The following is a 27,108-nucleotide window of genomic DNA, read 5'->3' as shown; positions in this document are numbered from 1 at the left end:
GTTATATAGTAGTGTATGCCTACTTACTGACATTGTGCTACAGTACCTGTACGTAATGTTTTGTAGCAGTATGTATTTTATTTCTGTTATTTTTAATTCTTGAAAATTTCATTGAAAATTATTTTAATAGTACATGCTAGTTTCTTCTACAGATTTTACATATTCCTGAATTTGTGTTGACCATTGTGTCCTTCAACTTTAACATGTTAATTTTTACATATATGATACTGAAGAGGTAGGTTGTTTAGCAGTATAACAGACAATTATTTATATCTACGTAGAATATAAAATTTAATTTTTTCATGCTGTGTATATGTGTGCGTACTCTATCATTGTCAAAAATATAGTATAAATATAAATTTTAAGATATCTTAAGATCTTTTTTCTCTCTTTTTAAATATAAGTTTATGTATATTTTATTGTATTTAAATTATATATTTATTTATGTTTTCTATTTTACTTGATGTTGTAAACTCAAAATTAGTTATTGGTCAGATAGTACACCTCGGACATTTTTTGTTTGCCACTATATTTTTTTAATAAAGATTCTATTAGTTGAGCATGAGTTACGGTTCACTTACAGACTTAAAAATTATTTGATTGACTTTTTTTTGTGGTGTGGTTGGTATAAACTTAATTGTTACTTCTTGATTTAAGTTAACATTACATTAGATTTTCTATTTTGTATGTATATATCAGGTGAACTTTTAATGTCATTACAATTAGAATCACTTTTACAGTTTGTCTGATGCCACGCCTTGTATGAATGTAATAACTTTTAAAATTGTAAGCATTTTCCATAATAATTAACCATTTGTCCAAACTAGGAAGTGCTGGCTTTTGGAGTTTTCTACATGTCGAAGAAAAATAGTTTTATAAAACGATTGTAATTATTGCTTTTTCTTAATGTATATAATTGTTTTGATTACTGATGGTATTAAATTGCATAACTAAAATTATTTAAATTCAAGAAATTTTTGTTGTAAAATATGGTAATTCTGAGCAATTGATCAACTTCAGTTTTTTTCATATTACCATAGATGTTTAGGATCTAAATGTCCGAAAGCATGTTTAGACAGTGGGTCACCCGTAAGTCCACACCATGTTAGTGCTCTAGTTGATAAGTAATCAGTTTTTGGAGTTATTGAGATTTGTTCAGTTTAATAATCTGTTCTGTGTTGGGAGATTAGGGTTAAGGTTAGGAATAAACCATAACTAACCTTAATGGTCATTAGAGTCGAATTGATCTCTTGAGTCTGGTGTTGAAGATGACTGATGGCGCTCTTTGTAAGGTGACATCCATCATTCAAATGACTAATAGCATAAAAAATGTAGTGTAGTCTCTTTATAGTGACCATATTTCCATTTAAACATAAATTCGACCAAGTGTTCTATGAAGCATTTAAGTATTGTCACACCATTTAATTTATCTCCAACCTCTCCTCAAAAAAGTGTAACCTTAACTCAACCTCTTGACAATGGATTAGCATCTGAACATGTACCGATAATTCACAAAACTGGTTGCTAATTGGTTAGATTACTGTGATAACACGCAGCTGATTTCAAAATTGCACAAGTCACCTGCTTTCCAACATTTAGATTTTTTTCTTCTGATGCTAAGCATATCTTCTATGATATATTAAAGTATGAAAAGAATTAAATTGATCTAGTAATTGCTCAAAACTACTTAAAATAAACTTTCCATCCTAAATTCTAATGCATGTTGAATCATTAAAAATATAAATTTTCATTTAATAATAGTAGATTATTATTTTTAAAACAAAAGTATGTTTATAAAGTTTCTGCATTCAAAATAGAATAAATAAAAATATGTGTGTTTTTTGAAAATAAAAATAAATATCGCGTTATAAGATACATTAAAAATTGTAAATAATAAATTAAAGACTTTATGTATAAAAATTTGTAATTTCTCACTAGAAAATTTCTGTTTATTGAATTAGTGTTTCATGATTATTTTATCTGCATTTTAAATAAAACAGATCTTCTGATTGTAAATGCCTTAGGATGTGTCTAGTTTGAGCAAAAAAGACCATGTTATATATATATATATATCTTGGGAAAAATTTCTATTTCATTGAAGATACTACTGTAATTTTACTAATATTATAACAAAGTAGCCACATCATATGCTGTGTCTGAATATTTTGAAGTTTTTCGGTTTGTTAAATTTATGTTTTCTATTTGTTGTAATTTAAACAGAATTAAATAAATTTTAATTATATGTTCATTTGGTTTTGTTGTTCAGTCAGCATTGATCTTTCCTCTCACCACCCTTCTCCCCCCAAAAAAGGCAATACATATATGCATTAGTTTATGTTTACAGGTAGGACATATTTTCAGTTAGTTCTGTTAATTGACTGACCACAACTGTTTTATAAGTTAAGTTACAACAAATATTAGTCTGCCATGAATCAGTGTGCAACTGCACATTTATGGTCGTCACTTACATCCAACCCATATATTTGTACTGATTTTTCTTTAGGTAAAATGTTAGCATTTTGCATAAAAACAATACAACTATTTTTCATTTTTAATATCTCATGATTACTCCATGACTTATTATTTAAAATGATTAACTCCGAACTAGTACAGTATTATTCATTTACAACAATGCGCTTTGAAATAGAAAGGACTGGCCAGAACATGCTTAACTATTAAATTCTGCCGGTCAGCAAACAGAATGTGTATTATAAAAAATAGTAGGGAACAGCTAACAGAACCTGTCCCTTATTTTTTATGTTTTGTAATATATTACTTAAAAAACAGTACATGATTCTCTTACTAATTCTTGATATGATTGTATCGTATCTTTATTTTGTATGATTACTGGTATAGCTTGCTTTCTGGTTTATAATTCTGCATTTCATGTAGTTACTTATTTATACTCATTCCTCTTTAGTTGATTTGTTTGATCAGTTGTCGGTCACAGTTTTCAAAATTAAATCCTTTTTCCCTTTATTTAGTAATACTTACTGGTAGAGCTACCTTTATGTCTACAACTTTTATTTCTTGTGTCACCGATACATGAATATAACTTCTTAGGTCGCCTTATTAAATTCTATAATAAAAGGTTAAAGGATTATTTTCATTGAGATTTAATATTATTCATAGATTAAATCCAGTTCAATTTTTAAAGTGCTATTTCTCTTAATATTTTACCAAATAATAACCAAGAATAATGTTTTGAATATTAATTTAGGTTATGTTGTGTAACATTTCACTTTTGTTATTTTTTTTATACATTTTTCCTTCTGCATTAAGATTGACTTTATTATTAATTATAATAATGTGTTACATATATTTTGGGGGTACTACTGTACGGATTTGAAATAAGAAAGGCTGGAAGCGTTTTGAATTGTGTGCATAGAGAAGATTGCTACTTTTTCATTTTATGCCCCCCCCCCACTTTTTTAAAAATTTGTTCACATAAAAATTATTTAATATCACATGTTTTATAATAATGAATGAATAAAACATTAGGATGTACTTTGACATACTGTTTTATACTGGCAATTTTAAACATTCTCTATATTAACAAATTAAAAAACAACCGTGTTATAAGCAATAATTACTGAATTTATTATTTAAATAATCAAAACATTATTGTTAATTAGTCAAGGTTAGCAAGCATAGGTTAAGTTTGGTTAGATTATATTGATTCCAAGTACTGACAAATTGTATATATATATATATATCAACATAACCAAACCAAACATGCTTGTTTTAAACATAATAAATGCACTAACTTACTAAAACACAATGTTAGTAATGTACATCAAACAAAAAATGTTCATTGCACTGGTTAGAATTCACTTAGGTGTTTTAATATAATATTAAGAAATCTTAATTTTTATGCCTATTACACCTAAAGAATTCACACAAATATGAATCCAACATCGGTCAAGCGGTTTCAGTTTATTTTGGTTTTTGGAACAAGCCCACAAATTTTCAATATTTTGTGTATGAGCTCCAGCGACGGGATTGACAAAATTTTCTGAAAGATTACAATATTAATGTTGAAAATATTTCAATCTAAATGAAAGATACCGTCATAGGTTTTCCATCGGTCAGATTTTATTGTTGAACCTCTTTCAGTGCATGCAGTTATCGTCTCTATTTTTTGTTCTCTGTTATTAATCTATTTTTGGTACGATCTGGAACAACATACACGAAACGATCGCATGTTTCTCTCCAAATACCCACTGATTTGGAAGAATTCTGCCTCTGTTGAGTTATAGAGTTACTACGGTATTTCTCTAATGTTTTATTCATCGATTATTATAAAACACGCTTTATTAAATAATTAACTTTAATCAGAACAATTCAAATAAGAAAGCTAATCGGTTGTTACTTATTATATAGAGAGAAGGCTTGATTTAAAACCGGTAGGAAGAAGAGGTTGAAGTTATATATGATATAAAAGGAAATCGTAATAGTTGAGCTGGTAAATAAAAACAGAATGGAACTGTACATAGTGCAAGGGATCTGCCTCACGGCAGATCATGATTTTTTTTTACTTTTAAAAAATGACGTTACACATAACGATGAAGAAAAGTAATTTTTTTTTTAGTTATTTGACATTTTACAATGAAGTGTTTGAATGATTTTAATTACGTCTTATCTATTACTGAAGTATTGTTTGGAACTAAATGCAGTATTTTATTTACTTTTTTTTTTTGTGGGTTGCATAGTTAACGAAATGTTTTAACTGTACCAATTTTTGATAATTTAAAACAAAATATTTTTATTTGTTTTCTGTTTTATTGAAAATAATTTTTAGTTTAAATACCAAGTACTAAGTATAAGATAAAAATCAAAAACATTGACATAAAGAATAGTAGATTTTTTATTTGGGTTGAATTTTAATGTTATTACTTAATTGTTAAGTAAAATAATTACATATTTTTACGTATTTGGTAGATGCAAAACATCGTCTAGTTATGATTTTTATAAAAACGTAAAATATTTTTAGGTTCTAAACCCGTACGTGTTTGTAAAATGTGTTCAGCTCGCTTTTATACGAGTGTACTTTTACTTGTGTTATGTTCTGCGCTTAGGAATTTACTTTATCTAGATATCTGCATTTTAGATTTTTTGATATTAATATAATCACAAAACATTGCACAATTGTAAACGGGCAATCTTTAATAAGATCATTTTGCTGCCTTAAAATGTGTATTTAAATCCTCTAGAACTGCAATAGGAGATGCAGCAATATATTTTTTTCACGGGAGAAATATTGTTTATAATTTAAATATTAATTTATTGTACCGCCTACCTAAAGATAGTTAAAGCTATTATAGTAGATGTTTTTCCTGGCCTAAACATAACTGCAAAAATAATTCATATAAACACAGCTACAAGAATTTCTTTACGCAATGAATTAATTTTTCCTTTTAACTATTCTTTATATTGAGAATTTCTATAAGAAACCATTCACTGTTATCTTTTCCTCATTATCACAGCGGTACTTTATTCTGTTTGAAATTAGTTATAGTTATACTATTGTACGTATAGTATAATATGAACAGAATTAAATGTTACGTTCACATATTTAAGCGATTACTTAAAACATTTCACATCAACACTGACATTGTTAGTTTGCAGCCGACCTTCCTAATATATTTTTTAGAACTGCTCAGGAAAGGCCCCCTGAAATGTTTCTTCAGACATCCTGTCTTCTTGTATTCTTCTTCCCCTTACGCAAACATCTGGTGATGTGAAAGTGATTTACCATCGACGAATGTCTGTTATTGTCACCCCCCTAGAGTCGCAATTAAAATTCTACAGAACGCACACCGTACTGTAACTGCAAATACACATTTAGCAAAGTACAAATCACGGAAATTCAGGAGTCTCTTTGATAGTGGCGCTGTCAAGCAGAAAGATAGGGAATTGATCTATGGTCATGCACGCAACTAAAACTGTCCTTTTTGATCTTTGATTCTCGCCTTAAATTAGCATCATATACCTCATCCAAGAAATACAACAGATTAAAACCCTGATTTTTTTTTTATTGTAATCCAACATTTGCCTTTTAAGAAATTAGAACAGTTTTAAAAAAAATATATGTAATGGTGTATATCTTTTTTTTTAAAAGAAATTAACAGATTCTTTGGCGTGAATTAAATGTTACGTGTAATCAAGATGATTGTTACTTTTGTAAGTATATATTATTTTGCTTTATATTAAAATTATTAATGATTTATTTGTTTCTCATATTCGCTTCTCTATCCCACATTTTATTTCTCATTGTATTATCTCCTTGCCTATTCTATTTCTCAACATAATTGGTTCTCAACATTTCCTATCTCAAATATTATCATCTACTATATGTAATATGTTATATATATATTTGTTACCTCATGCTTGTGTATTCATTGCAGTAATTTCACAGTCGCAGTTGAAATTTTTCACTTAATTTTTATATACTCACAAATAATTTTTTTTCATCTTCAAAACAGTTGAGGTACTGTTAAGTTGTCGACTAAATTGTTTGTCCGACAAACTTATTTGATTCTTATTATTTAGGCAATAGACTTTTTAACGATAAAATTCTGGGGAATTAAATGGTATTTCCCTTTGTCGGTTTTAATTTTACAACGGCGAGTGGTCAGCTTACGATTGAGTTTATCAGTACCCTTTTTCAGTGCGGAGGGAATTCTCTACTTTAAATCTGAAACGGCGACTTTGAACTTTGCTCCGATTCTAAGTAAACTCAATTTAAAGATTTTTGAGTCGTTATAATAGCTTATTTGTACATCTACAATCACAGCAGACGAGTGGAGAGTGTTCCAGTATCATAATCGATAGATATCTGGTCAAATCTATACAATTTTTTTTCTCTTGCGTATACATTAAACGTAGATAATTTTATTTTCATTCATAGTATCTAAAATAATGATATTTATGAGAATCTGGAAAAATAAATTTACAAATTTCACATTATTCTAGTATAATAATGATAATTAACTTAACAAACAAATTTTGTTTTATAAAACTTGGAAAAAATTTATAGATTTCAGCTTGCCTTTTACAAATCTAAAAATGTTTACATTTCATTTGTTGTATAGTAATCACCCTACGGATTGTAACAGGCATGTTGACGATTAAAATAGTTTATTTATTTACATTTTTTCAAGTTTTAAAAAACAAAATTTGTTTGTAGTCAATTAGTTAAAACCGCAGTCTGCGTGTGACTTCTTCCACGTATAAAAGTTTTTAGGTAAATAATTGTCATATTCCAAATTTACTCTGAGATTTGGCCAAGATAGAAGCTGCCATTTTGGATTTAAAACAGGGGGACCGCCGCTGTAAAAGGGCAATAAATTATCATCTTGTACATGCCCTAGTTGTTAGTTGGAGAGTTACTATGAAATATTAAAAATTCATAATGTTATTATAAAACTGTTTTAACTGTGGGGTTCGATCGCAGATCTTCTTCATAAATAAATAAGCCTGTTATTAGGAATTATAGATAGTTGTTATTAATTGGTTTCAGGAAAAGTATAGGGACAAGGGAAGCAATTTTAGGCCTCAGATTAATAGTAGAAGGAAGATTAAAGAAAAACAAACCAACATACTTGGCGTTTATAGACCTAGAAAAAGCTTTCGATAACGTAGATTGGAATAAAATGTTCAGCGTTTTAAAAAAATTAGGGTTCAAATACAGAGATAGAAGAACAATTGCTAACATGTACAGGAACCAAACAGCAACAATAACAATTGAAGAACATAAGAAAGAAGCCCTAATAAGAAAGGGAGTCCGACAAGGATGTTCCCTATCTCCGTTACTTTTTAATCTTTACATGGAACTAGCAGTTAATGATGTGAAAGAACAATTTAGATTCGGAGTAACAGTACAAGGTGAAAAGATAAAGATGCTACGATTTGCTGATGATATAGTAATTCTAGCCGAGAGTAAAAAGGATTTAGAAGAAACAATGAACGGCATAGATGAAGTCCTACGCAAGAACTATCGCGTGAAAATAAACAAGAACAAAACAAAAGTAATGAAATGTAGTAGAAATAACAAAGATGGACCGCTGAATGTGAAAATAGGAGGAGAAAAGATTATGGAGGTAGAAGAATTTTGTTATTTGGGAAGTAAAATTACTAAAGATGGACGAAGCAGGAGCGATATAAAATGCCGAATAGCACAAGCTAAACGAGCCTTCAGTAAGAAATATAATTTGTTTACATCAAAAATTAATTTAAATGTCAGGAAAAGTTTTTTGAAAGTGTATGTTTGGAGTGTCGCTTTATATGGAAGTGAAACTTGGACGATCGGAATATCTGAGAAGAAAAGATTAGAAGCTTTTGAAATGCGGTGCTACAGGAGAATGTTAAAAATCAGATGGGTGGATAAAGTGACAAATGAAGAGGTATTGCGGCAAATAGATGAAGAAAGAAGCATTTGGAAAAATATAGTTAAAAGAAGAGACAGACTTATAGGCCACATACTAAGGCATCCTGGAATAGTCGCTTTAATATTGGAAGGACAGGTAGAAGGGAAAAATTGTGTAGGCAGGCCACGTTCGGAGTATGTAAAACAAATTGTTGGGGATGTAGGATGTAGAGGGTATACTGAAATGAAACGACTAGCACCAGATAGGGAATCTTGGAGAGCTGCATCAAACCAGTCAAATGACTGAAGACAAAAAAAAAAAAAAAAAAGTTATTAATTCCTAGCAATTGGGCGTTAAATATTTGCATGTAAAGGGAGATTTCATTTAGATCTTATAAATTTAGTAAAAAAAATATTTATTTGTTTTTTGAACATTTTTACTGTAACGAGTCAATAGTGTGACTTAGAAAATAAAATACCACGCTGTTGCGCTATTTTATTAATTTTATAATTATTTTAGTTTTGCTATATTGTTTCAAAGTTTAACTCCTTGTGAAGTCGGGTCGTTGGTGATTCATATCGTTTGAAAATATAGTTTTCTTACCGCGTTATGCTTTTCTCACTTTACCTATTTCCTGTGTCTCATGTAGCCGAACGTATGACACATCTTTGATTTTACCGATAGGCTGTCACCAGAAAATATTATTAATATGTTACATCGCTATTATGAACTTCATCATCCTCTGTGATTATTTTTAAAACCTCCGGCCTTATACTCGTATGTATTTGTACTCAAAGTATTTTATTTTTAAAAACTAGAATACTGCACTCCCCTGTGTTTTATGTTTCCCCCAAACCTTCCTAAATTTTTTAATATTAATTTTTATTTTACGTTTGAGGTGGATCTTCTTTCTAAAAGTATGTTTTACATATTTGTACATCGGATAGATGTCGCTAGAAGTCGTCTTATATGTGACGATTTAATTTAAAATTAATCTATCTGTGACTCGAGAACTGACATTATTAGTTTTATAGTGTGCTTTTAATTTATTGACGTTTGTAATTTTGTACTCCAAAAGTAATAAAAGGACGAAATAAAATGTAATCGAAATATTTAATAGCTTTGATATTTTAAAATGTCGTTTAGGTTGACAAAGATTTCATTAAAAATATCCCGTGAAATTACTTTTATTAAAAGATCTCTTTTGCTACAAAATTAATTCATAAATATCACGATAAAACATCTCTAAAAAACATGATAGTATTGATAATTACAGCGTAACCGAATAAAAATAATGTTGATTTGGTATATAGTGTTCATAGCGTTTGAATGAGCAGTAATGAAATTAACTGTATATATATATATATATATATATATATATATATTGCGTATTTATAGGTTGTATTGACTAACAAAATTATATTTATATAAAAAATAACTTTTCATAAAAGCCAAAAATAGACATTACAATAGAAGGCGTTACAAATCAGAATCGATCTGTAGTTTAAAAATGTGGTAAAATAAATGATAAATGCAATAGCGAAAAAAATCTTAAACAGATATAATGAAAGGCGTAGTGAAAATGACAGATTACATCAGAAAATGAAGATACAAATCCTTCGCCCACTTGATAAAAGGCTCCCAAAATAAATCTTCAACCGCATTTACAACAAAAAGAATGTTGAATGTGCACCCTCCACATTATGTGTGGAGGGTGCTGTACAAAAAATTTGATATATAAAACTTTTTATATATCAAATTTTTTGTGTTTTTCAATGTCCTTCAAATGATTTATCACAACCCTTCTTTTTGTCATTTAAATTGTTTAGTTGTGTTCCAATGGAGACACCGGAGTTGAGTTCTTGAGATATTGCGGTTTCATATTGAAAAATAAGTCGCTTAAAGGTAAAACCGTTAGCTAAATTTCATTTTTGTACGTTTTAACTTTTATAGAGATTATCGATCGTGCGTCTTTTTTTTGAAGTTGAGGAATCCCGAAGTAGTGTCGGACTTGGTAACGGGTTCCGCAATCTGTTACAGAAAACGCGTATTTATTCTTTCTGTGTACTACCGACTAAACCTTCACCCCTGGGAAACTGCTAACAGAGCATTACTTCGGGAGGGAGGTAAGCGCCCACACGCGCATTCCGTCTCCGCAAGAAAACATCATCCGTACCGGACCGCTGCACTCGCACACTGCACTCCACAACTTAAAGGAGGAAAACTTCCAGAAAAATTAGCACGTCTAACAGGTACTAAGACGTACCGCACACATTTATACATCCACCAAATAACACTCGACATTTAATTAAATTTCCACAATCTCTCACCCAGAGTACACAAACACACACGCACACAAATTCAACTACTTACCCGTACGACCGTCAGCCATAATCACTAAAAACATGAGCAACGCCGTCATGTCTTCACCGTACTAAAGCAATCCCCTTCGTGCTCAAGAGTGTTATTTAGTTAACCTTTATTTTTTCCTAACTCCGTTTAATTTTCTTTCGTGTTCATACTCGATAATTAACACATTATTTTTGTCCTGTCTGTTGTTAATTTCTAAGTTACTGTTTTAATAATGGTGTGTCGGGTTTTTAAAAATCCCAGTTTAATTCCTTAAATACGTATTTTGAATTATTTATTATCATTAATTACAATGTTACGTGATTTTTAAAAAATATTATTTGCCCAAAATTCAACCTTGTTCTTCATATTTAATGTAACGGAAGCAAAAAATTATTTTTTTAAAAATAAAAGTAATTTTTCACTAAATTAGTCGATAAATTTTTATAAGTTTACTTAACATCGGTTAGAATATTATATAAGGTAAAATAAATCGCATATATGCCTGATATTTAGAAGGAGGTGATGTATAATCGAATCAAATTTTGTGTTTTATTTTAGAATTAGTCGAATGAATTGTAATTTACGATCCCAATTTTGCGTAGGCTATTGCTCATTTAAGAATCTCTGAACCGATGTCTGATGTGAAAGTAATTAAAAATATGACCGTAATAAATTTTGAATTTTTTTTTAATCTTGAGTTTCTTTAGAAACATGTTGGTGCATATGTAATAGCCGTTGCAAAATATTTGAAAGTTATAAATTTATATAATATTTCAGGGAGTAGTAGTAAATATCGGGTTCCAGGAATTAATTTCTAGCCGCATTCGGTAAGTAAAATGTAACTTACAAGACTGTAGAATGGAAGTTTACTTAATCGTTGTTATTTATAATCTATTTTCTACTTTAAAGCAGAAGCGTCGAAAAATTTAAATCGATTTGTCGTTTTGATATAACAACATGCAGACAGGGTCACCTGTACCTGTTTAAAAATATTTTACAATAGTTGTCATAGTAAAATGTAATATGTCATCTTTATCTGTCTATTGATATAGATTCAAACTGCAAAGTGGTTTATTCTCTTTGCACTTCCGACGCATAATTTTTTAGTATTTGAGGTTAATTTTTTTATCTGTAAGAGAAGGTAAATAAGGTTTTTCATTTTAGTCTTGTTTGCTTCTGTCTGTAGATTATAAATGATTTATTTTGTACGTTTCTTGTAAAAATTTTTTTTTATTCGGTTAAACATTTTACATCTATTTTAATTATGTTTACGATCAGAAAGATCTGTTTAAGGGACTTTAAAAAAATATGTGAAATTGTAAGTTAAGTTCATCGGGGGTTTTTAATCGATAAGAAAATTAGTGTAATTCCGGTTTGGAAAAATTTATAAGCAGAAAAATTAGTTGTATTTTTTTACACGACCGATATAATAATTTAATAATGTTTTTTAGCGTACATTGTAACAACACTTTGAATGTAAACTTGACGTGACATCTGTTTCGACGAGTGATTTGTTTGTCTTAAATTTTTGACGGTTATATTCTTCTCTTGTACCGCTCTTTGTACTTTTCAAGCGCTAAATTTGTGACGTACACCGCAGTCATCGTACCGTTTCCTGCCCTGAGACAAGAGTCCTAACATAATGTCTATCTGCAGTCTCCTGTATTTCCATTTAAACTTAGAATTGATAGTAGTTACCGTTTACTTTTTGATTAATCTGCAAATTATACTTTTCTGATATCTATCCTAGCGATGTTTTATTCTTTCCTTTTCTATATATACCCTAGCGGTTCGTAATTCTCAGTCGCTCTCCTCATTTCATTTTTCGCACTCGTTTATACATTTAATTTTCTTTAATTTCCGTCACATCCTCATTTCAAATGGCTTGAGGTTAGCTTTGCGGTCGCTACATCTGTATCGTTGTACGTCTTAGAAAATATTCTGTATTCTAACAGGTGGTTGTCGATGTAATATGTGTACAGTACAATCGTTTCGCAGACTAGTTCTGGTAAATAGAGCAAAATATTCGCTCTGAGATTAAATTTTAATTAAGATTTTAAAATGAATGTTTTATACGTATTTGGAAGCCAGTTCATCGCTTTCAAATTGAAAAAAAATATCAGAGGGTGGCAATATAATAAGTATCCTATTGTCACCCCTTTTGTATTGTTTTTTTTATAAATAATTATAATAAATTTACAGTATTATAAATTAGTCGCCTCAGTAGAAATGATTACATTTTTACTCCAATAATTATTTTTCTATATTTTATTACGTTTAATGTTTTTAGATTTAATTTACGTTTATATTTCCAGTAGATTGCTATGTAAAATATTTAAATTTATTAATTTTATTGGTTAAAATTAACAATAAGAAATAAGATTTCTTAAATCGTTAGCGCAAATATTTTTTATGAGACATATGAAACGGCAGTTGTGATTTTATAATTATAAATATACATTGCGGTGGTGTGAATGTTGCGCTGTACACTCCACGATAGCTGTTTAACAGGCGATTGTTGCTTGTTTTCTAATGTTGGTACCGCCGATGTTCTTATATTTGTAAAGAAAATACTCTACTGTTTATAGAATTTTGGATGATATCCAGATCCAGCATCTAGCAATTTTTTAAAGTATAGATATAAATCTATACGATCGATTAATCGTTTGGTATTAAAAGGATGTTTTTTTCTTTTAAATTGTACGATTTATAGGTAATTATTTTAATATATTAATTATTCAAATTATTTGCGTAATTTATAAAGAAGGGTCGTTCAAAATGAGAAAAAGAATATCGGCGGAAAGTCAATTTAATAGATGGAAAAACAATATTTAATAGACTTAACACTCTTAGCGCCATGTGTATCAATCTGATACATTTTTAGCAATGTCGAAACGGCCACGTGTATAATTTTGATGCACACGTAATGGTCTTGTTTGATGATAAAAAATGTCTGCCCTGGTGTGAAGTTTTACTGATTTAGGCGTGGCACTAAAACCCACCGGGTTGGTCTAGCGGTTAACGGGTCTTCCCAAATCAGCTGATTTGGAAGTCGAGAGTTAAAGCGTTCAAGTCCTAGTAAAGCCAGTTATTTTTACACGGACTTGAATACTAGATCGTGGATACCGGTGTTCTTTGGTGGTCGGGTTTCAATTAACCGCACATCTCAGGTGATGAAATCTTAACTGTGATGAAATCGACCGAAGTGGAGGTGAATTTCTGAAACTCCGTAAAATTCGCTATAAAGATGAAATTTGTCCGGCTTCGATAGCGTTCTTAGTCCGGAAATTATTAACAATGAGAACTGAAAATCTGTGACCAACTGTTTTGACTTTTACCCCGTTGTAATTGTGTCACCGTTTAATATGCTTTCTCCGTGTCCGTTTTCAACCTAATTTTCAGAATCGCTCGGTTTCAGGCTAGAAAAAAATCCGCAACATGAACTTCAAGCATAGTTGCTGAAACCGAGCATCAAATTATCGTCGAAGTGCTTAAGCTACACGTTAATTACGCGTGTAATGCCGCGGGTAGCCGCTATTAATTTATAATTTAACTAAAATTATACAAGATTTAGAATTTTAATATTAATTGTAAACATACATATACAATCTTTTTTCTTTACACGAACGGTGTTGTTTGTTTCCAACTGTTATCGATTCATCTCTTACGACAGAGGTGTCCTAGAAGATTAAAATAATGATCGGTTTATTATTTATGTTTTTACCAGGAGTGTTCAAATTTAAATCGTAATTTGAATTCTGTACCGAAAAAAAGAAACAAAAACCAAAGTTTGTTGCGCCGGCCGAGGGGCGGAAACAAGCATTAAGCTTGTTCCAGCCGTTCAGCGCCCGGCTGTTATATATCATTTGTTTACAAGTATACCGTCAGCAAATTACGAAAGACTTGTTGAGGAGACGTTGACAAACAAGCGTCTATAAATGATGAGTTTTAAAGACCGTAGAGAATGAACCGCACTCTCGCCAAAACATCGACAAGAAAAGTTACGGCTGACGCGATTTAACACGTTAATTGAAAACGATCGTTGATTTACAGTGCGGAATATCGCTTCTGCATTCGATTTAAGTGTAGATAGCTGTATCGGAAGTCAACTTAATTACCAGAAAGTACGCTCACGTTTGATTCCACGAACGCCAACAGATAAGAAAACAAGCAGACATCTCTGCATGTGACTCGCATATTGTTCACGTCTCTACTCACGCGGAAATCCTGGGTAACAAACGCGCGCGGATTTCGCTACTAAAGTGAATGCACCAGCCGTCTTTCACTATTCCAGTTAAACTACAGATTTCATTTATTTTATTGAACTTATAATTCGAAGAAGGCGGCAAGGCGACTGGACTGCTGCTACGGATAATAAACTCCGTCGCATAAAAGATACGGTGTTACTGTGGGACTCTTCATTTAGAAAAATTTGCCGAGAGGGATATCCTTCTGTGTCGATTGGATTAGGACGTATTGGAGCTACTCACGGACACCTGATGTCAGCGGAGAGCGTACCACTGTGCGTCCGACGCGGCTGCCGTGCACCACATCCTTGTGGGCTGTGTACGTTAATGCGGCCTTACCTCAAAATTAGGGACATACGGCGGGTTCTAGGAAAGACAAGAATAAATTTTTTTATTATTTTATTATCCACGTTTCATGAATTACTCTAATATTACGTTTCTTTTACTATTTTAATTTTATTCCTACTACTATCTCAGTTTTCACCGTAGTTTTACTAATATTTTAATATCCGAGAAGAAGCCTTTTGTTATTATTTTGACCCGGGCGCTGATAACGAGAAAGTGATTTTCGCCCCCCCTCCAAAAAATAAAAGCTTAATATGAAGAGAAGGGCGGTGAATTTTTACCGGGTGTTGAAACTCTGGTAGACTATTTTACTCCGGAAAGCGAAAAAGTGTCAAGTTTAGTGGTGACATCTTTCGCAACCGGTACCGGAAAAAGCAAAAAACACTTTTTCAAGTGCCAGATTACGGCTTCATTCTTTTGGGATATGCGACCTGTTATACTAATCGATTTTCTATCAAAATAGCACACTATAAACGCCTATTATTGCTCAGATTAAAAAAATTAAAAGGCATTAAAAAAAAAAAAAAGGCCAACGTTCCGTCTGTTTTTTACTTTATATTGTACGCCCTCATGCGATGGCTACAAGTCATGAATTAGAGTAAACTATTCTAGAACATTCTCTATAGTCCTATAAACCTTGATCCCTCTAACTTCCACGCGTTTGGACCCTTAAGAGAAGTTCTACGGATTTAAAAGTTTATTCCGATGAAGTTTTTTGCTGAAGCTGTTCGATAACGGGTCCATCAACAGCCACAATGTCAGTACGGGAGCTACCTCAAAGATGGCGCTTGTGCATTGAAAAGGAGTGAGACTATGTTGAAAAATAACAGTGTATGTGTGCGTGTGTAATCTATTTCTTTTACGTTACTTGAATAAATAATAAATTGTAATCTAAATTTGAACACTCGTTGTACAACTTCTTGTATAAAAAGAAAACCAAAAGCGAATTCAGTATGTATGTGTATTGTTCTTTATTTCTCCGTACAATAGGTTTATATAATGTTTATTGGTTCTTGAAAATTCATAACATCTTTTAATACAGAAGCCCACATTTTTTATACGGTCCGTAAATGTGGGATCGTGCAATTTTCTTTGTTCGAGGAGTTGACGCATCATTTCTCCAGCAATTTTTAAAATATTTTTTACCGGTAAAATTTATTGTGGATTATCTGTTCCGATTATTTGACGACCTGGTAAAAATAAACATTATTGGTTCTTAGAAATCTTTGGTCGTATAAGTGGTAAGATGTTATTATTTACCTCTCTGTTGTAATATTATTTAGAAAACTTAAGATATTATAATATTTATTTTTTCTATTTTATGTTGTTTTCTGACAGGATTCACTGTGGCGAGTTACTGTGGCCTTAAAAATACAAAAACAAAATTTATTTGCAAAGTTTAAGTCGTTGCATTTTTATTTTGACTTCTTGAATTAGTATTAAAAAGAAAAAAATTGAGTTATTCGTATGAAAAAGTCTTTTATATATCGCTGAAAACAAATTTTGGATAATTATTCTGGCTTAGTGAATGCGGTTAAAAATTTATTAGTAAAAATGTAAGTGTAAATTTTTTAGTTGTTTGTTCAGTAAGTAAATTTAAAGCTTTTTATTTGAATTTAGAATTTATTTTTTCAAGGGTAGGCGGTCAACTTACAACAAAGTTTACCGATGCCCTTTTGCAGGTCGGTAGCGCCTCGCCTCGGCCTTTCTTTCGTGCGAATCCGCGGTCGGGCGTGGCATTTTCACACGCTATAAAATTCTCCTTTCATCTCATCCTCTGAAGCAATATCCTAACGGCGATTCCGTAGGCAAAAAAAGGCGGGTAGGAGGGGATTCCCCTCCTATCGCGCTTTAAATTCAAAATGGTAGCCTCCAACTTGGCCCCGTTTCTGGAAAAACCCATTTAAAAGCGGTTCAAGTAGCTTCTACAATCACAACAGCGGCAACAGGAAATCGGCGGCGCGCCCTTTGGTCTCATAATTGATCGGTCTCAGATTCAAATCTTCGTTTTACAGACTTTTCGAAGAAAAGTACGGTATTATTTTCGGTCGCTTGATGGGAACGAGGTGTGGAAATTCTTTACGTTTTGAGGTACGAGTACGAAAATAAAATATACTTAAATTCTTGTTTTCAAAAGTATACAATCCTTCAACGACTTTAAAACCGGTTGCAGATAGAATAGAGTAACTTTCTGGATAAGGTATAGTTCAATTACTTCACATTTTGACGAGAAATAAAATTTCGAAGGGGTGGCCCAGTGGTTGCAACTGAAATATTTTAAGCGGTGCGATAAATAATTATAAAGGTCTCATTCTTTTAGACCAAAAAAAAAAAAAAATGGTATAAATATCAATTTGGTACCATGTCTGCACCCAAAATGGCATCAGGATGATTATCATTAGTGTAAAAGTAAGAAAAACATTCAAGTTATATAAACCGTAAGGAGAATGGAATACGAGATTGCTGTGATCGTAGATCTATAATCTGCTTAAAGATTTTTAAATGGAATTTATTCGGAAACGGGACTAACTTCAAAGCTATTACTTTGGAAAGTAGAAACAACCTTTCCCGATTTATCACCTTGCGAAAGGGTATCCATAAACTCCATTGTAAGCCGGCCGCCTATCCTTGTAAGTTCAAAACGGGCGCACACAATTTAAATTGAAATTGTATCGTTTAATGGAGGTATTCTAACCTTGAAAAACGGGAGATTTTTTTAAGCAGAATTTAGTTTTGCACGCGGGTAGTCGGCAATCTTTAATCAGGATTCTGTCGAATAAATTTATTACTAGGTTTCCTACCGCGCAGCTTGCGAAGATGAAAAACGTTTGTATTCCGTTCTGTGTTGAGAGCTGTCAGCCGTTCTGTTTCGAGAATACAGATTTTTGTCATCGTTTTTTAATATAGAAGAAATTATGAAATGCTGTTTATCGTTTAAGCAGTGTCTTCGGCACGCGAAGCCGGTGTAGCCGAGTGGTGTAAAGCGAGAGTCGACCGCGTGCACCGTCTTCGACACGTAAGTTGGTCGTTCAGTCGTTAAACCGTCTGCATGCAAGATGTATAATATCCTTGTAATCTCGGGTTTGAAGATAATAGCAAAACTATTTCCGGTGCGCGTTATCTAAAATCGATTTTAGGGAATTAGACGATCGCGTTGAAGGAAGTTTTAAAAGATTCTTTGATCGTGATAAAGTTTAACGGTCAGTGTACCTTTTTGTCTGTTCCCGTAAAATTTTCACGGCAACGTTGAAATTACTTTGACGTATCTTACGATTGCCGCTTTCAATTACCAAGATTTCATGTGTAATTTCGGTGAAGACGATCGTTTGATTTTTCTAGTTTCTGGTGGTTCTAGTTGTTAATGTGAATTTAATGAATACGTCGGTTTTTCGTCTCGGTCTAGATCCTTGTTCTGATCAGTTATATTCTCTCCGGTTTAAATAACGCAAAACAAAAATTATTGCCGTTTGTTTAGAAAATTACGTCATTTTGTTATATACCCCGATTATATTTCTCCTGACCCCTTGATGGAAGTTACGAAAAATTTGTCGTGTCTCGATAGTTTGAAATGAAAAAAAGGTAAGCGAGTGTTTTCGGTGGTGGGAGTTGTGCCATTTATTTCCTTTTTTTAGTTTCGCCGATCGAGGAGATCGTGAAACTAACATTTTGCATTCATTTGTATTATTTTTTTTTTTTTGGGAGAAGACGTTTTCTTTCCTGTTGTTTCCAATAGTTTTATTAATGTTCTTGTGTTTCAAAAAAATTGAACAAAAAAAACCGAAGACCAAAAAAAAATAATGTAATATTTCATTGCGGTTTTATTTCGATTTTAGCGTACGTCATTAGGCGTTTTCCATTTATGCTGTGATTTTATTTTACCGGGTTTTAGTTTTTAATTTAATTTGTAATTTATTTATATAGTTTCCGGGTGTTGATAAGACACTTCGTTTGGCGCTCAGGAAAGGAAAAAATTCTTATCTTTTGCCGTTCAGATCCTCAACGGAAGTCTGTATAGTTTTCTGAAAATTCATCTCCTTCACCTAAACGCAATATAATTCCGTTCGTCTGTATTATATGGTCGTAACAAAAATTCGTATGAAGGTTATAATTTTTTTATTTCACCCGGTTATTAAATTTTAAACGGTCTTGTTATATTCCCTGATAACCAGAAATTTTATGACCGGCCGTTGTTCTTCAAAAGTATATTTTGTAGTAGCGCGCATGACATCCTACGATCGTTTTAATTATTGATGATACCGTATTAAAATAAATAGTTGTCGGCAAGCGGTAGGCTTTAAAGTAACCTATCATTTGTAAGGACCCGGGGTTTGAATCCTGTTGAGGGTTGCTGGCAGTATTTGTACGATATGAAACTTAGGTTTCCATATCTCCACGCATAAGCTTCAGGTGATGAATTCATATTAATCATAAAAAGCAAAATATAATTAGCTTTTTTTTTAATTTATGTTGCCGGCTTATAATATATAAGTTTTTTTTTTAGTACTAAAGTTTGTTTTTCTGTCGAATGATTCTTATTTTACTAAATTTTTTATGAGTTTTTACAGTTTATATAGCACGCTTTTTTTTAATAAGTTTTTATTTAGGCATTTAATTTGTAAGCATCTCAGTTTGTTTTATCGTTGTTTCTTATTGCGTTGTTGTGAACATTTTTAATGCGCTTTTGTAGATTGGTTATTTCTTATTTAATTTGTACAGTAGATTAACATATTATAATATATTAGTGTATATATCTAATCTGTTGAACGAATGAATGGCTTGAGTGGAAAGACAAATAATTAACTTAAGTTTGTATCGGAATGCCACAATACATACTAGTATTACCATGTAATAGTTTTCATTTTTCATTAACCTTTTATTTGTAACATATAGAAAGAACAGCAACTAAAATATATATATATATTTTAATATGTAACGTTTGTATAAATTTACGTTGATGCAGCTTTTTTATTACAACGAAACGATAGGGTTTTAGGTAAAGTAGTAAATTCCATCCTTTTAAGATGTGATTGCTGTTTATTCTTGAAATATCTGAAGAAGTATAGTTCCGAAATCGGAATGGTGTCGCGTTAATTATCAGTGTTGTTTAACTTTGGAAGCAGCAGCATTTTTTTTTTTTTTTTTTTTTTTTTTTTCACCGTAGTCAGTCGCCTTGCAACTCGACACATTTAGACCAAATGACTTTTCCAACTTCATAATATCTTCAGTATAACGCGTGTTGTCCCAATTCTGTAAAAGCCGTCGTCACAGCTTTGATCTCATCATTTGAAGTAAATCTTCGCCCGGCGAGCCGTTAATTCAGATTTGCAAAGAGCGGGTGAAAAATCCGGTGAATGCGGAAGCGCAGGTCATGGAGTTGTGCTACAGCAACCCTAGGTGTATATGTTCGGGCGCATTATCATGTTGAAAGAACACTTTCTTTTTTGATTAGGTGTGGTTATGCAGTCGGTCAGGTAATGAAGCGTGTTATAATACTCCCCGGTGATGGCCCTGCCTTGTTCTAGGTAATCTACTTCTACCTTACCACGAGAATCCCAAAGAACTGTATTTATGAAGTTTCCTGCAGATGGAACAGTTTTCGCTTTCTTTGGCGTACTTTCATCTGCTCCTAAGTACTGTTTGGATTGTTCTTTGGTTTCCGGTGTGTAAAGCGAGTACATGTTTCATGTAGTGTAATAAAACGTCGGAAAAACCCCGTGAAATCGCGTTTAAGTAAGTGTAATACCATCGATAATTGTCGAGTCGAATGCGTTTTGGCAGACCGTTAACAAGTAACTGTATTCGTTCCACGAAAAGCTTATTTATAACCAAAATGCAGCGGACACACGGGGTATATCGAGTTGTTTGCGATGTAATTAAGCCGGAATACCTTTAGTCGGCGTTTATTTAATACGGTGTTGTGCATTTTGGTGATTTCGTTGATCGTAGCGGATTTGGGCGTCCCTAGCGTTCATAATCTTAAACGGTATTTGACCACATTTAAATTCAGCGGCCGACTGTCGAAAACGCAAGGGGAAAATCTTTGAAAGAGGAATTAATTCTTTCTATATGTCCGTCAGAGTTAAACCGTTTATAACAAAATAGAGAGCGAGCCAAAAGATACGCAACACTAAATTTAAAAACATATTGCGGAGGGAAATTTAGTTTTTTGCCGGCGGGAATGTGTGTTGGCAACCGGTAACCTTGTAGCAGAAGAGTAGCACACGACAGCCAATTAATTTCCCTCCTTTTTGATGACAGTGGATGACTAAGCTGTGAGCGGACAACTATGCGTTTCTCCCGGTTTCAACGTACATTCATTATTGAAAGTACTTTAAATCTTAGTCGTTCTTAAAATGTCAGGAAGATGTTAGAGTAGCTTTTCCTGAATCGCGGGTACTTAATAAATCATCCATCGATTTTACGCGTAGTCGCTAGTTCTAGAAAAACCGGTAGTACGGACGGTCCGGCCGACCTACGGTTTCAAGTGATGGGTCCTTGAAAAGTATCCGCGTATCCTTGTTACGTTCACCGAGAAAGTCGATACGAAAATCGTGTCGACAAACCAGAATGTCTGGGGAGTGTTCACAAAGCGATAAAAAAAAGCTGAAACTCCGTCCGTATCGCATTCACTTTGTGCATGAGCTTCTAGAACGCGATAGGGGAAAAAGACTACGTGTGGTTTTCGCGTTCTATTCGCAGCAACGTTCGGATGTAGGATTATGTTTTCTACTTAGATGAAGCACGGTTTCACCCGAGTGGCTACGTAAACAGCCAGAACGACAGATAATGGAGTTCAGAAAACCCTCACGTTTTCCATGAGATTCCGTTACGTTCGCAGAAGGTTAGAGTTCGGTGTGCGATTTCGCGGAAAAAATTGTAAACCCGATCTTTTTCACGGAAACTAATAACGGCTGAACGTTACCAGGACATCGTCATGCGGTTTGTGGCACTGTTAAAAGGTGACGAACTAGACTTATGGCTGTAGCAAGACGGTGCAACGGCGCACACAGCGAATAGCACAATGCTAATGTTCCGCGAGTTCTTCGGGGAACACAACATTTCTCGTGGAATGTGGCCGCCTAGATCGCCAGATTAACTCCACCCGACCTTTTTCTTTGAGGACGTCTGAAGGATAATATCTATTAGAACAACTCTCACACGATCGACCGACTCAAGCGAAACATCGAAGACGAGGTATCCCTCAAAAGTGCAGCGATCATCTGAAAAGTAGCAACTAACGTTTAGAAAGTGTTGAGGCATGTGTAGCAGCAGATTGAGGACATTTCCAGCATCTGTTGCGAGACATATAAATATACTTCTTGTTTACCTACAAAATGTAGTAGAGTATATTATATCAATAAATATTTTTTAACGATATTAATTATTGGAACGCGTATCTTTTGGCTCACTCTACTTTATAACAGCTCAAACTTGAGTTTTGTCAGAAAGTATTCAAACTTTGTTTGCTTTAACCGATCGCCACAAACAAGTAACTAAACGCGCGGGTCTGAAACTTTGTCATTTAAAGGATGATCGTTTTGCCATACTTGCGCCGTCCCTGTGTTACGGCCAGAAATTTTCGGACAACCCTGGAACATTGAAACAACTTTTAAAAACGTTCTTTGTTTTTTCTGTAAGTGCTGAAGAACATCAGCAGATGTCATGCATATATTAGTCTCAGTCGACTATGCATTATCGATATGCATCTACGTGTGTATGTGCGTTTTTATAAACGTGTGATGCTTTAAAAATATTAATGTAATTTTTTTTTGTCTTCAGTCATTTGACTGGTTTGATGAAGCTCTCCAAGATTCCTTATCTAGTGCTAGTCATTTGATTTCGGTATACCCTCTACATCCTACATGCCCAACAATTTGTTTTACATATTCCAAACGTTGCCTGCCTACACAATTTTTTCCTTCTACCTGTCTCTCCAATATTAAAGCGACTATTTCAGGTTGCCTTAATTTGTGGCCTATAAGTCTGTCTCTTCTTTTAACCATATTTTTTCCAAACGCTTCTTTCTTCACCGATTTGTCGTAACACCTTTTCATTTGTCACTTTATCCACCCACCTGATTTTTAACATTCTCCTATTGCAACGCATTTCAAAAGCTTCTAATCTTTTCTTCTCAGATACTCCGATCGTCCAAGTTTCATTTCCATATAAAGCGACGCTCCAAACATATACTTTCAAAAATCTTTTCCTGGCGATTAAATTAATTTTTGATGTAAACAAATTATATTTCTGACTAAAGGCTCGTTTCGCCTATGCTATTCGGCATTTTATGTCGCTCCTGCTTCATCCATCTTTAGTAATTCTACTTCCCAAATAACAAAATTCTTGTACCTCCATTATTTTTTCTCCTATTTTCAAATTCAGCGGTCTATCTTGTTTATTTTCTTGCGGTAGTTCTTGCGTAGGACTACATCCGTGGCATTCATTGTCTCTTCTAAATCCTTTTTACTACCGGTTAGAATTACTATATCATCAGCAACTTTTCACCTTACTCTGTTACTTCAAATCTAAATTGTTCTTTAACATCATCAACCGCTAGTTCCATGTAAAGATTAAAAAGTAACGGAGATAGGGAACATCCTTGTCGGACTCCCTTTCTTATTATGGCTTCTTTCTTATGTTCTTCAATTATTACTGTTGCTGTTTGTTTGGTTCCTGTAAATGTTAGCAATCGTTCTTCAATCTCTGTATTTGACCCTAATTTTTTTAAATTGCTGAACTTTTTATTCTAGTCTACATTATCGAATGCCTTTTCTAGGTCTATAAATGCCAAGTATGTTGGTTTGTTTTTCTTTAATCTTCCTTCTACTATTAATCTGAGGGCGAAAATTCCTTCCCTTGTCCCTATACTTTTCCTGAAACCAAATTGGTCTTCTAACACTTTCCACTCTCCTCTCAATTCTTCTGTACAGAATTCTAGTTAAGATTTTGACTTGTTAAACTAATTGTTCTGTATTCTTCACCTGTATCTGTATTCATCTGTATCTGCTCTTGCTTTCTTTGTTATCATGACTATAACACTTTTTTTGAAGTCTGATAGAACTTCCACTTTTTCGTAATTATTACACACCAGTTTTGTATCTATCAATCGCTTCTTGACTTGCACTGCGGAGTCATTCTACAGGTATTCCGTCTATCCCAGGAGCCTTTCTGCCATTCAAATCTTTTAATGCTCTCTTAAATTCAGTTGTCAGTATTGTTTCTCCCACTTCATCCTCTTCAACTTCCTCTTATTCCTCTATAACACCATTTTCTAATTCATTTCCTCCGTATAACTCTTCAATATACCTTTGCCTTTCGTATTATAAATCGGTTATTATTGGATTTTAATTTATGTACTCCAAAATTTTCCTTAACTTTCCTGCATGCTCCGTCTATTTAACTAATGTTCATTTCTCTTTCCACTTCTGACCACTTCTCTTTAATCCACTCCCTGTTTATAGCATTTCTTAATTTGCGATAGTTCCTTTTACTTTCTTCATCACTTGCATTCTTATATTTTCTACGTTCATCCATCAGCTGCAATATATCGTCTGAAACCCAAGGTTTTCTACCCGTTCTCTTTATTCCGCCTAAGTTTGCTTCTGCTGATTTAAGAATTTCCTTTTTAACATTCTCCTATTCTTCTTCTACATTTTCTAGCTTATCTTTTTTACTCGGATCTCTTGCGATGTCCTCCTCAAAAATCTTCTTTACACCTCCTCTTCCTCAAGCTTCTCTAAATTCCACCGATTCATCAGACACCTTTTCTTCTGGATTTTAAACCCCAATCTATATTTCATTATCACTAAATTATGGTCACTATCAATGTCTGGTCCAGGATAAGTTTTGCGGTCAACGAGTTGATTTCTAAATCTTTGCATGATATAATGTATCTGATACCTTGCAGTATCGCTTGGCTTTTTCCAAGTGTATATTCTTCTATTATGATTTTTAAACTGGGTGTTGGCAATTACTAAATTATACTTCGTGCGAGTCGGTCCCCTCTTTCATTCCTTTTGCCCAGTCCGTATTCACCCACTATATGTCCTTCCTTGTCTTTTCCAATGCTTGCATTCCAATCTCCAACTATTATTAAATTTTCATCTCCTTTTACGTGTTTAATTGCTTCATCAATCTCTTCGTATACACCCTCTACCTCATCATCATCATGGGCGCTTGTAGGCATATAGACGTTAACAATCGTTGTCGGTTTAGGTTTTGATTTTATCCTTATTACAATGATTCTATCGCTGTGCATTCTGAAATTCTCTACTCTGTTCCCTATCTGATTGTTCATTACGAAACCTACTCCTGCCTGCCCATTATTTGAAGCTGAGTCAATTATTCTAAAATCGCCTGAGCAAAAGTAGTTTTCCTTTTTCCACAGAACCTCATTAATGCCTACTACATCTACATTTATCCTATCCATTTCCCCCATTAAATTTTTTAACATACCAACCTTTTTTAAACTTCTAACATTCCACGCTATAATGTTATTTTTTTAATTTTCTGGTGACCCCTTCCTTAGTAGTCTCCACCCGTAGATCCGAACGGGGGACTAGTTTACCTCCGGAATATTTTACAAAGGAAGGCGCCTCCATCATCGCTATATGAAAAGAGAGCTACATTTTCTTTGAAAAAAGCAGCTGTAGTTTTCCATTGCTTTCAGCTGCGCAGTACTCAGAGGACTGAGTGATATTGATATGGCCGTTTTAGTCGTCCTGACCTACGCCCTTAACAACTACTGAAAGAGCTGCTGTCTTCTTTCAGGAATCATTCCTTAGTCTGGCTCTTAACAGATCCCTCTCCGATATGGTTCCACCTTCGGTCCAGCTACTCTGTATCACCGAGCGCTCAAGCCCATGCACCAACGTCAAGGACTCATGATGCATAGAGGGAGATTAATGCAATAGCCGTTAATTAATTAAAGTCAGTTTTGTAATCGTGTAATAATTAGGGTTTTTTGGGGGGTTAGTGAGGTTAATGATAGGGTAGATATTATGTCTTTAACCCACCGGATTGGTCTAGTGGTGAACGCGTCTTCCCAAATCAGATGATTTGGAAGTCGAGAGTTCCAGAGTTCAAGTCCTAGTAAAGTCAGTTATTTTTACACGGATTTGAATACTAGATCGTGATACCGGTTTTCTTTGGTGTTTGGGTTTCAATTTACCACACATCTCAGGATCGGTCGAACTGAGACTGTACAAGATTTCACTTCATTTAGACTCATACATATCATCCTCATTCGTACTCTGAAGTATTATCTGAAAGCTAATTTCCGGACGCTAAACAGGAAAAAAAAAAGAAAGATATTATGTCTTTCTGTTCAGGTTATATTTCTTTGACAGTAATAAGAGTTTTAAATTGTAACAAATTTATTTCGCTGGAAAACAAAACTGGTGTTAAAAACCCCTAGATTTTAACAGAATAAATGTTTAACTTACTAACATCCTAATATAATAGAACGTTCCTCCTGTGATATATTTTTAAACAATTGTTTATTGTTATTTTAATTAACAAGGACAGTATGTACCAACTTTTTAAATTAGCTTTCTTTTTTTAATGTTTTTCTGCATTCTTTGCATTCTTTCTTAGTTTATCTTTTGTATCCATTTCGATCCCCATTTTTGGGAGGGGATTTCTTCCAGAATCCATTAATATTTCTGATCATTTTTCTATATTTTTACACGGTATTTGTTTTTCTTTTAAATCTTTGGTGGTTTCTGCGGATTTTCCATTTTCTTTTCTTTTTTTTCTTTTTTCTGTTTTACAAGGTATTTTATGTAAAAATACTA

The 27,108-nt window shown here is 33.0% G+C and overlaps 1 protein-coding gene across 9 annotated transcripts in view; it reads left to right on the top strand.

Moving 5' to 3' along the window:
- Cdk12 (Cyclin-dependent kinase 12) overlaps window positions 1-27,108 on the top strand; it is a 137,225-nt gene that overhangs the window by 1,031 nt on the left and 109,086 nt on the right. Inside the window, exon 2 of one of the 9 annotated variants that reach the window (XM_075381779.1) lies at window positions 16,652-16,869. The exons of the other annotated variants lie outside the window; for them this stretch is intronic. The gene's annotated coding sequence lies outside the window, so the exon portion shown is untranslated. The remainder of the gene's footprint in view (window positions 1-16,651; window positions 16,870-27,108) is intronic. 9 annotated transcript variants of the gene reach the window in all.

This window comes from Lycorma delicatula, chromosome 13, assembly GCF_047948215.1.
Source record: "Lycorma delicatula isolate Av1 chromosome 13, ASM4794821v1, whole genome shotgun sequence".
Taxonomy (NCBI): domain Eukaryota; kingdom Metazoa; phylum Arthropoda; class Insecta; order Hemiptera; family Fulgoridae; genus Lycorma; species Lycorma delicatula.
Note: the sequence above shows the minus strand (reverse complement) of the source record. Positions and strands in the feature narration are given on the sequence as shown.